Here is a 13,106-nt window from a genome sequence, read left to right on the forward strand (position 1 = left end):
AGGGACCAGGCCTTCCCGTGCTACAGCGCTACTAGGCTCTGCGATTTCATGTTCTGCAGTTTCAACTGCATCAGGGACAACGTCCCCTGAAGATGAACCTGAAGTGACGCTGTCATCGTCACTACCTAAAACAGGTTCCATCTCGGACGCCATCTCTGATGCGGTCTCCGACTCAGACCACAGCATGGCGTATGCCTCCTCGGCGCTAAACAACTTCCTCGCCATAACGTCACTAACACTAACACTAACACTAACTAAACAAATTTTATTTTTATAAAACACACAAACTAACTGGTATATAGATCTACACTACCGCTAACAAAAAAAATAAACCGCTATTGCTATATATATTATATATATGTGGATATATATATAATTATATACTCCCTACCTGCCTATTCTAATAGAATAAAAGAAAGAAAGGTAGATATATAGATAGAAAAAAAGATAGATGGATAGATAGATAGATAGAAATCTATCTATACAGAGAATGTTTTACAGTGTAACACTTTTTTTTTCACAGTATTCTTCTGGCAGCAATTCTCTCGAGTCTCTTCTTCTCCTCAAACTGAAACAATGTTTGAGGAGGTTTTCACAGCGACCACATGTTCAGGGACCATCAGATTGGTCCCTGATACTCTGCCCAGTGCCCAGAGCTGTTGGTAACAGCGTGGGCACAGGGCTGTGTGCACGCGATCGTGTGCACACTGTTTTATATGCAGAAATGCATGTGATCGCTGTGATTGGTTGTCACAGCGATCACTTGTTCAGGGGCCAAAAGATTGGCCCCTGACATTCTGCCCAGTGCCCATGGCTGTTAGCAACAGCCAGGGCATAGAGCTGTGTGCACGCGATCGCGCGTGCACAGTCTCTGAAATAGTCTATACGGCGGACTTCAGAGACCCTGACCACTGGCCGTATATATACAGCCAGCGGTCGGGAACCTGTTAAACCAGCTGCAGCTAGCTTTATTGTCTTCACAACAGCAATTAGTGGTACAACAATAAACATACAAAATAAACCCTAGGCCTTCCAGCCTCTAACTAACACATTCAGTGTCCCTCACTACGAGACACTGAGCCTTGTGCCCAGCACCTCAAAACCTTCAGTTTTACCTCACACGGTGATGACTCTCACAGGCTAGCATGCCTGTCTTCCCCAGACTGAGAGCCCTGTGTGAACTGTACACACCTGAATTAAAGAGCCGTCTCAGGTGAAGCCTAACTAAGCTCATCAGACAGCCCAAGACATGGACTGTCTGTATGGAGTGGAAGCCCGCCCTTCTCCTTCACACTCCAGCAAACCAGGCCCTATTCCAGGCTTTACACCCAAGCAATAGCAGAGAAAACCCTCTCTGCTGTACATGTTCCCTGGTTGCTTAAAACCTGAGTTTCTGCACTGTCCAGTAGCTGCAATGCTACAATATGTACTAAGCTTGGTTCTGAGGATGTATATATGTAATGAGCTTGGTTCTAGTGTTGTTTTTATGTAATGAGGTTGGTTCTGGTGCTGTATATATGTCAGAGCTTGGTTCTGGAGCTGTATATATGTACTGAGGTTGGTTCTGGTGCTGTATATATGTATGGACTTGGTTCTTGTGCTGTATTTATGTACTGAGCTTGGTTGTGGTACTGTATATATGTCAGAGCTTGGTACTGGATCTGTAATTATATAGGATATATTTATAATAACAAAATAAGCAGGGCAGATGGAATTGTTCTCAATTCATTGTATATTTAATGGGAATCTGTCAGGTAGTTTTAACCCCTTGAACCGCCACCATGCGGTAATACATGACCTGACAATATTTCCAAACATTCCCTTGAATGTTCTATTCAGATGCAGCAAAATCTTTAAAATCCACTTTTAAAACGTTGCACACTATATGCTAATTACTCATTAGAGGGTCATGGGGCGGTGCCGCTAACCTGAAGAGTCACATAGTCCTGCCTCCAAAGCCACCTTTCCATGTTTGAGTGACATCTCCCTGGCTGATACAACTTTCTCGGATGCACCATTGCCTTGTGGCACTATACACAAGGGGGGTGGCTGTGTGGCACTATACATAAGGGAGGCTGTGTGGCACTATACACAAGTGGGAGCTGTGTGGCACTATACACATGGAGGAACTGTATGGCACTATTTACAAGGGGGAGGGCTGTGGCTCTATCTACAGGGGGCTGAGTGTGGATCAATCTAAAGGGGTCTGTGTGTGGCACTATCTACTAAGGGGGGCTGTGCTGCACTATCTACTAAGGGGGGCTGTGTGGCACTATATACAAGGGAGGGGGGCTGTGTGGCACTATATACAGTGGGAGCTGTATAGCGCTATATACAGTGGGGGCTTTATGGCGATGTCTACAGGGGGCTCTATGGCACTATCTACAAGGGGGAGGTGGGGGCGCTATCTACAAATGGGGTATGACACTGTCTATAGGCGGGGCTTTATAGCACTGTCTACAGGGTGTCTGAATGGCACATTCTACACGGGGCACTATTTATAAGGGGGGCTGCTTGTGGCACCCAGGGGGGGACCGGTCAAGAGTTTGCTATGGGGCCCAGTCTTATCTAGTTACGCCCCTGTTGGACGTACATAGGCACGCCTTGCAACTAGGACAGAAATGACCTCCCTAACCAAAGTAGCCCCAAGATAAAGAAATCGACATTCTAGCACATGCGGCCTCACATAGGAACAAAAGCAGCTGGACTCCCAACGGCCAATTCTCTTAACTGAAGCAGTGTCAAGCTCAAAAGGAGAAGCCTCAGTAGCGGCTCCAATCCTAAAAGAATGTGAGCTGTAATCCACATGGGAAAGGCCGAAGCCCTGTACGCATTTCTTAACGACGGTAATGAATTGATATCTGGACAAAGCTGAACCATTCACATGCACCAGAAAAGAGGTAAAACCCTGAGGACGCACAGCCATGAAACGCAGAAAACACCCCACTGGACACGATTCCCCAGCATGAATCTTAGTTAAACAAATGTCAAAACCTTTGCCTTTTTTGTCAGTTTTGGAATGGTACTGTCACGTAAGGTTCGTGGACCCACTGGGCCGTACCGCCTTGGCAGTATGGCAGCTGGCCAACAGGGCGCAGGTCAGAATCTATAGTTCATATAGGGTATCTGTGGCAGCTCGGACAGTAGCAAGGCAGGCTTGGCAGGAACTAGGCAGCAGGTAGATGTCAGGCGTGGAAAAACAGGACATGCGTGGTATGTAGCACAGCACGGCTACAGCTCAGCATGGCACTAGATCAGGATACAGGTTACAGGATACATAAACAGGGAACACTGGGAGCAGGAAACACTAGGGGACCATTTGCAAGACAAACTTGGAATACGACAACAAGGCTCAGGCATGGGAGGATGGGGCTGGGGGCTTCTTATAGCCCAGTGTGCTCTGGGAGCAATTAGCTCATTCTCCAACATGTGTGCGCTCTGGCTTCTTAAGTCTGGACTGAGCTCGTGAGCGCACCCTGGTGGTCACTGTGGAGCAGGACAGCCGTATGTGCAGACATCTCTTGAGAGAAGGGCGTCGACTGGATTGAAGGAGTTAGTGGTCAGCGACCACGGATGTTACAGTATCCCCCCTCTTATGCACCCTCCTCTTGGGACCAGAACATGAGAGAAACCTCTAAATGAGGGTAGGAGCATTGAGATTCTCCTCTGGCTCCCAGGACCCCTCTACTGGACCAAACCCCCTCCAATCCACCAAATAAAAAGTCTTTCCTCTCAATCTAATGGTGTCCAAGATCTCCTTAACCTCGAAGGTGTCTAAAGGGCTGCTGGAGGCAACCGCAGGGCTTGGAGTCTTGGTAAAGCAGTTCAGAACCACTGGTTTCAGGAGAGAAACATGGAAGGAGTTAGGGATCTTGAGGGTAGGAGGCAGCCGAAGCTTGTAGGCGACAGGGTTGATCTGCTGCAGGATCTCAAAGGGACCGAGGAACCAGGGAGCAAATTTGTATGACGACACCCTCAGTCGAATATTCCTGGAGGACAGCCAGACTTTCATGCCAGGAAGAAACTGAGGAGGTTCTCTTCTCCTTGTGTCCGCCTTCCGCTTCATGCAGTCAACCGCCAGCAGGATGGAGGTTCGAGTCTGCTGCCAGATCTGCAGAAAGTCCCCAAAAGCCGTGTCAGCAGCTGGCACCTCGGATGTAACCTGAACCGGGAGAGGAATTTGTGGGTGCTGGCCATAGACAATAAGGAACAGTGTCTTCTGTGGACTCACTGGTTTGATTGTTGTAAGAGAACTTGCCCACAGATGCAACTGCACCCAGTCATCATGCTACTTGGAGATGAAGTGGCATAGGTAGTTTTCCAAGATCTGATTGATCCTCTCGACCTGACCATTGGACTGAGGATGGTAGGCCGAGGAAAAGTCCAACTTTATAACTAGGAGTCCGCAGAGGGCTCTCCAGAACTTCGAGGTGAACTGAACCCCCCGATTAGACACAATATGCTGTGGCAAGCCGTGAACTCCCCATTACCACTATCTAAGGGTCCTACATGTTCAGACCTGGGCTTTTTTGCATTTATATGCTTGAAGAATTTTTTAGGATTTGTTTTACTATCCTTGGCCACCTGCCTTTCATTTTGTATTTTTGCTGATTTTATTACATTTTTACAGATTTTATTAAGCTCTTTATATTTTACAAAGGCTGCAGATGTACCCTCAGATTTGTATTTTTTTTAAATGCCCTTTTTTTGTCATGTATTGCCCCTTTCACAGAAGGTGTAAACCATGTGGGGTTTAATTTAAGTCGTTTATACTTGTTACCTGTAGGAATACATTTTGCACTATAATAACTGAAAGTAGATTTTAAGATCTCCCATTTATCATTTGTCCCATTATTTGACATTAGTTCTTCCCAGTCTATATCCTGAATTGCCGCCCTCATCCTGGGGAAATTGGCTTTCTTAAAATTAAATGTTTTTGCCCTCCCAGCCTGTGTTTGTTTTTTACAGTATAGGTAAAATATAACTATATTATGATCACTGTTACCGAGGTTTTCACGAACATTGACATTCCCAACAAGCTCTGCATTATTAGAAATGACCAGATCCAACAGAGCTTCACCTCTAGTCGGGTCTTCCACAAACTGGCCCATAACATTTTCCTGCAACAGGTTGAGGAAATGTCTCCCCTTTGCAGTTGAAGCCGAACCATGACACCAATTAATATCCCGGAAATTAAAATCTCCCATTATCACTACAGTACCCGCCTGTGCAGCCCGCTCCATTTGTTTATATATTTGACCTTCTATCTCTTCAGTTATATTGGGGGGTCTATAGATTACACCAAAAGTAATCTATTGAGCTTGGTTCTGTAGCCGTATATGTCAGAGCTGTAAATATATAGAATATATTTATAATAACAAAATTGCAGGGCAGATGGAATTGTTTTCAATTCATTGTATATTTAATGGGAACCTGTCTGGTAATTTTAACCCCTTGAACCGCCACCATGCGGTAATAAATGACAATATTTCCAAATATTCCCCTGTATGTTGTTTTCAGATGCAGAAAAATCTATAAAATCAACTTTTAAAATGGCGCACACTATATGCTAATTACTCATTAAAGGAACAGTGTCACCCAAAAAATTTTTTTAATATGTTAAAGATGTTAGTGCTTTATTAAAAACTTTGGGATTAATTTGTGTGTTTGTGTGTTACTTTTTTTTATTTTTACACTTTTTCTTCCCTATGGGGGCTACCATTTTTTTTTCCATTTCTGTATGTGTCGATTAACGACACATACAGACATGGAATACGGCAGCTCCAGTCCCATAGGGACTGCGAACGGAGCCCGTTCCATCCACTTTCGTGTACTCCGCTGTGTGGGAACGGCACATGCGCTGCTCCCACACAGTTCAATTTGAAATGCGCGCCGTCCGGCGCCATTTTCCTGTGGACCGGAAGTCGCGGCCGGGCAGTAAGATTACTACTTCCGGTCGCGGCTTCCGGACTTGTGCACATGGAGCAGCGGCAGCAGACGGAGCGGATGGACCGGAGGGAGCGGCGGCGACTGGAGCAGGTAAGTTATTTCTATGTATGTTCGTGTTTCAGTGTGTTTACTACTGTATGTTAACCTTCTACACTGTGTGTTAGCTCAAAAAATGGCGACACACAGTGTAGGAGGTTAGACCGTTCAAACCCCTCGTTTATCCCAGCACTAGCCAGGATAAAGGAGGGGGGGATTCTGAGAGCTCACTAGAGCGAGGGATCTTTACCGAATTTTGCAGCATAAAGCAATGTGGTTGCTTTACCACATGCAATGCTGCAATTTTGGGAATTGCTCCATCTAGTGACCAGTGCTGGGAAATATTATAAATTGAATCCAATTTATAATATTTCCTGACTCGTGAAAAAAAAAAAAATTAGAACAATGTTTAATCACCTACACACTAATTGTTTAATTAAAAAAAAAAAAAAACATGTTTTGCTGGCAACACATTCCCTTTAAAGGTTCAGGGGCAATGCCGCCATCCTGAAGAGTCACATAGTCCTACCTCCGAACCCAACTTTCCATGCTTGATTGACATCCCCCTGGCTGTTATACATCACTACCAGTCTGCACAAACTTTCTCGGATGCGCCATTGCCTTGTACTACTTGGGCACGCATCATGCAGCGAGGTGTACTCTGCCCTGCTGCACCACGCATGCGTACAAGGCAATGGCGCATCCGCAAGAGTTGGAGGAGGCTGATGTGATGTAAAACAGCCAAAGGGATGTAAATCAAAATCTGGGGGGCGCCATTTCAATTTTCACCTTAGGCAGCAGAAAAGGTAGAATCGGCCCTCCGGACAGTGGTGAACACAAGCACCAAGATTACAATAACTGCTGCCTAATGGTGTTTAAAACCACATCTTTCCGAGATTTATTGCTGTGTACTCTTCAATGATGGGAAGGAGCACTGCAGAAATGAAGTATAGTGCTTGTTGGCCGAGCCACAGCTAATCCGCTCTAGACTTTAGTTTTCTGCACTGATGCCTCGCTCATTAGCGCACATCTCTGCCCAGTCTGCATGTACAAATCAAACCTAATGCTGTTTGACTGAGCATCAGCCAATCAGTGATGGGCTTGCTCTTTCTACTGCCGCCTGAACACCGCTTCAGTCTGGCTGCCGAGGAGAAGGAGACTCCGGCCCCTGCCAGGTAGGTTGCTGATGGCTGTAGCGCCAGAAGGTTTATTTCTTTATCTGCTTCAGCTTCATGTAAGCTGCCTTCTACAATGAGGGGGGTAGGGGGGCATAAGTGAGTGTAAAGGACATGGGTGATGCACACAGTATCTGCAAGGAACTGCTTGTGTGGGTGAGGGGGTCCAGATACTGTAGATAGGAGGAGCTATAGAGTTAAAAGGGTGAACATCAGGTTATGGTTAATTTGAGTCACAGATGGGAGGGGCTTTGTAAAAGTGGCGTGGCTATGTGGGCACATGGACGGGGCTTAGTGGTGGAGATGCCTATGTACTGCCAGCATCCTGCATGCCAGTGCCTAAGAATCAGCAGTCTACAAAAGAAAGCAGGTAAATATAGCAATGTGAGTGAAGTGTTGGATTGATTTTTGTAGTGTGACTGGTTGATGCAGTGTAAACAGTGTATGTCAATTGTATGAGTGAAATATGCAATTTTTGTGAGTTTTGTATCTTTTTCTAATGTGTTAGTGGCATTTGTGTGCATTTTGTTTTCAATGTGAGTGTGAGTGGTATGTGTGCTATAGGTCTAGTGTGTAAGGGTATGTTCACACGGCGGGGGTCCGTAACGGCTGAAATTACGGGGATGTTTCAGCCTGAAAACATCCCCGTAAATTCAGCCGTACCGGCATGTGCAGGCGCTTGAACGCCGCGTCAATTACGGCCGTAATTAGCGCTGCTATTCATTGGAGTCAATGAATAGCGGCTCCAAATACGGCCAAAGAAGTGACAGGTCACTTCTTCTACGCGGGCGTCTATTTACGCGCCGTCATTTGACAGCGGCGCGTAAATATACGCCTCGTGTGAACAGACAAACGTCTGCCCATTGCTTTCAATGGGCAGATGTTTGTCAGCGCTATTGAGGCGCTATTTTCGGGCGTAATTCGGGGCAAAAACGCCCGATTTACGTCCGTAAATAGGCCGTGTGAACATACCCTAAGGGTTATGTGAGGTATGTGTTTAGCATTTGTGTGGTGTGTGCGGTAGGTGTCTAGTGTAAGTAGTGTGTGCGGTATGTGTCTAGTGTGTGGTACGTGTCTAGTGTGCAGGTGGTATGTGTCTAGTATGTGAGTGGTGTGTACAGCATCTGTGCCAGGTGTGAGTAGTGTGTGTTCAACATGTGTCCTTGGTGTGGGTAGACAATATGTCTTAGGTGTGAGTGGTGAGAGTGGAGGATATATTCTAGGTGTGAGTAGTGTGCGCGCGTATGAGTCAAAAGTGTGAGTGGTGTGCGTGCGCATGTGTCCAAGGTGTGAGTGGTGTGGGTGCACATGTGTCCTAGGTGTGAGTGGTGTGCGTGAGCATGTGTCCTAGGTGTGAGTGGTGTGCGTGCGCATATGTCCTAGGTGTGAGTGGCACGAATACAGCATGTGTCCAACTTGTGGGTTGCATCTGTGCGTCATGTGTCCAGCATGTGAGTGTGTGTATATGGCTAAATATAATATTGAAATCATACTATTTAGTTACAGTGTGGTGATATTTTAGCATTGTATAATCGTATAATTTGCAATCTTTATACGTCAGTATTAGGCCATGATCACGCAATCAGGAATTGATTAGGACTAAGTCCCTGATTCCACACCTAAATCCCTTTCAGATCCACTAACATTCTGCATCCATTACAAGTGACTGGGCTATTTTATACCCCATTCACATGCAGCGGAAATAAGTCTGCTTGAATTTTTCTAGACTAAGGCCTCATTTACACGAGCGTGTGCGTTTTGCGCGCGCAAAAAACGCTGCGTTTTGCGCGCGCAAAAGGCATTTGGCAGCTCCGTGTGTCATCCGTGTATGATGCGCGGCTGCGTGATTTTCGCGCAGCCGCCATCATAGAGATGAGGCTAGTCGACGCCCGCCACTGTCCAAGGTGATGAAAGAGCTAACTGATCGGCAGTAACTCTTTCAGCACCCTCGACAGTGAATGCCGAACACAATATACACCAACCTGTGAATAAAAAAAGACTTTCATACTTACCAAGAACTTCCTGCTTCCCCCAGTCCGGGCTCCCGGCCGTTGCCTTGGTGACGCGTCCCACTCTTGTCATCCGGCCCCACCTCCCAGGATGACGCCGCAGTCCATGAGACCGCTGCAGCCTGTGATTGGCTGCAGCCTGTGCTTGGCCTGTGATTGGCTGCAGCTGTCACTTGGACTTAACTGTCATCCCGGGAGGTCGGACCGGAGTTATCAGTAAGTCAGAACTTTTTTTTTTTTTTACAGGTTCATGGATTTTCGGAGCGGAAGTCACTGTCCATGGTGCTGAACCAGTTTAACGCTTTCAGCACCGTGGACAGTGACTGTCTCCTGACGTCGCGTACCCGAACATTTTTTACCGCTTTCGGTCAAAACGAGTTTGGCCGAACCCGGTGAAGTTCGGTGCGCTCATCTCGAATTTGACACTCCGTTTGGATGTTTGTAAACAGAAAAGCACGTGGTGCTTTTCTGTTTACATTCAGGAGTTTGACAGCTCTTGCGCGAATCACGCAGTTCGCACGGAAGTGCTTCCGTGCGGCATGCGTGGTTTTCACGCACCCATTGACTTCAATGGGTGCGTGAGTGCGCGAAAAACGCACGATTATAGAACATGTCGTGAGTTTTTTTCTGCGCACACGCGCTGAGCGCAATTCACGCATCGTCTAAACTGCCCCATTGACTAATATAGGTGCGTACGACATGCGTGCAAAGCACGCGCGTCGCACGCGCGTATATTACGTTCGTGTAAATGAGGCCTAATGAGCATGTTTATTACTCTCGTGGAAATGCAGAGGATTCGTTGGAGTTGGAGCTATCAGGAATTATTCCTCTTTTCATTTACACCTGTTTTAATAAATCTCCCCATGTCCTGTATAGCTGAAAGGTGGTCCCATGTACTCCAGCCTAACACTGGTCGCTGCGTATGGCCTGCGGTGGGCCTGTGTGCTTAAAAAAGCCAGGGCTGATTTTAAGTCCCATTCCAGCCCTATACACTGGCTGTCAGAGAGCGCAGCAATAAACAGTACCAGCAGTCGCTCACATGTCGCTCCCTCCTCCTGTGTCCTAATGACATGGATGCAATTCAAAGAATTAAGTTTAGGATATTAGAGGTGTGGCTAGGGGTAATTAAGGCTCGCTTTATTATCTGCCTTAGATCTTATATATTTGCATAACATTTTTTAAGTAAAAAAAAAAACTTTCTTGGTAAAAGACTAAAAGTTATTTATACAAAATAGATATATTGGTTGCCTAGGCCACATCCGTTAGCACATGAGAGTTAAAGAAATATTGCAGTCGTCAAATGGTACTTGTATGGAATTTTTAAATAGGAAATCCAGCCAAATGTGATCTTCTGACATCTCATAGATACATATCAGAAGATTAGATCAGTTGATTTTGTCAACTCAATCCACCACTGATTTACATAATGAAGGTGCTGCAGTTCTGTATAGAAACCACAAATTTCTTAGGTATTTCTGAGAGATTTCAGATACTAAAAACCTCTGGCACAATATTCTGAGCAAATCACCGTTGACTTTAAGGGAATATTCACACGGCCTATTTTCGGTCGTTTTTTGGGCCGTAAACACCTGAAAAACAGCCAAAAAATCGGAAGCAGAACGCCTCCTAACATCTGCCCATTAATTTCAATGGGAAAAACGGCGTTCTGTTCCGATGTAAAAAAACGGCCGCGAAAAAGAAGTGCAAGTCACTTCTTGGGACGTTTTTGGAGCTATTTTTCATGGAAAGCAGCTCCAAAAACGGCCATAAAAAACGCAGAGAAAAATGGCGCAAAAAACGCTGCGAAAATTGCGAGTGGCTTAAAATATGTCTGAAAATCAGGAGCGATTTTCCCTTGAAAACAGCTCCGTATTGTCAGACGTTTTTGACTCAGCGTGTGAACATACCCTAATCGTTTTTTGTTTCAAATGCTGTGTCAGAGATTTCCAGTACTAAATCTCATAGTCATCCTAAAGAGCTTTGGGCACAAATATAGTTTTGGAGCTCGTAGATTCCTCCAATTCGATCTTCTGACATGTGTCTATGAAATGTTATGCAACCCCTATAATAAGTTTATGGAGAACAACAGGCACTACTGTGGCCAGTGATTGGTGTACGGTACTGGCAGAACTACATTTCCCAACTCTCCTTGGGGCAGTAAGCTGGATCACTCTCCTTGGTGCAGTAAGCTGGATCACTCTCCTTGGGGCAGTAAGCTGGATTACTCTCCTTGGGGCAGTAAGCTGGATCACTCTCCTTGGGGCAGTAAGCTGGAGCACTCTCGTTGGGGCAGTAAGCTGGAGCACTCTCCTTGGGGCAGTAAGCTGGATCACTCTCCTTGGTTCAGTAAGCTGGAGCCAAGCAACTGACATTTTAGATGTGTAACAGTTTTTTTTGGACTGGAGAGACGGCCATCTATAGCAAGACTGGAAAGATGGACATCTAAGAATGAAAGGAGAAAGACTGAGTGAAGAAACGATTCGACAACACTAGTGGGTCTCCTTAGAGGAGTCTTATCTTGGGTGGACATCAGAAGAGGGTCCTTCCCTTTTTTCTTCCTGTAAACTAACACTTAACCACTACTGCACATAGTTGTAGGCAGCCGGAGGCCTGAACCAAGCCTGATTTCGGGGTCAACAGAAGAGGTTGTGATACTCCTGAAAGTTGATAAATAAAGACTCACGGCGTTGTAACTGCTGGAATCGATTTCTCAAGCAAAAGCTACTACTTCACCTAATGTCCACATTACAAATCCTTCCCTTGTTATTAAGTGCACCTCCGATTTCTAAAGCTTGTCAACATCCACGGCAACGGGGCCCCGAAATATTGATCAACGGACTGCAGCATAATATATTGTTTATTGTATATATTTAGAGTGTGCACATGTATATAAGTAGATTGGTAGAAAGTGTGCGGTGGCTGTGTATGAGAGAATAAGCAGAGTCATCCATCAGAGTTTATTGTATTAATGTGGTCACACTATTAATATTTTGTAAGATTGCTACCATTACTCCTATCTGGATGTCCTAGGTGGTTGTCAGGGGGAGAGAATTGTATACTACCACATTTGTGTTATTGCTGTATTCCTTTACCTTTGTTTGCTTACTCACAACCAAGTTGTAACTTTACCTAATCCAAAATCGAAATATTAAATAGTTTCCTGGTTCCATGTTACCTTTCTCTGTTATAACTTCATAGTGTATCAAGTGTGTATCAAGCTGGGCGGGGGTTTCCTGAGTCAACCCCAGACAGAAGAGAAAAGCCCTTCTGTATACCTCACAAGCTCCTATCAAGACTCAGGTGGAGGCACTGCGCCGAAATAAGAAGAAAGAGTTACATTAAACCCCTATTACTTTAGAGACTTAATTAAACGGCATTACAGTTAGAATATCAATTTTGGGTTGGCTTTCTCCTTTAAACTGTTAATAGCAAAACTGGCAGCTAGAGGAAAGATAAAATTTTCCTGGTAACGGCTCCAATAAGAAGAATAAAGAATTATCTGTAATTTACAGGAGATGTTTAAGATAAGGACTTTGGGGACTAAGAGTGGGGTGAAAGTGGACAATTTGCAGGAGTGGTCTTTATTTGGCACCCCTGACCAAACCTTTACAACTGTGGCCAAATGTCTAGTAAAAGGCAATAGTTCGCCCTGTCTCAAATGGCTGGTTTTCCCATCCTTGACCCCATTCCTGACTACGAAACTGCTCCTTCAACATTCCTACCACCAATCGGTGACTATTCTGGGACTGCGACCTGGGAATTCGACTGGGAACGTCTATACCTCCTTGTGGGGATAAAGGATGAAGAACGCAGAAATTCCTTAGACTCTGAAACTCTGTCTAGCCAGCTCCAAACCGATTGTGGTCTAGAGGTTCCACATTTTCAGTGAGAAATGTAACACAAGCAAGTAAGTCTTCTGACAGACTCAGAACAATTT

This window comes from Rhinoderma darwinii, chromosome 10, assembly GCF_050947455.1.
Source record: "Rhinoderma darwinii isolate aRhiDar2 chromosome 10, aRhiDar2.hap1, whole genome shotgun sequence".
NCBI lineage: Eukaryota > Metazoa > Chordata > Amphibia > Anura > Rhinodermatidae > Rhinoderma > Rhinoderma darwinii.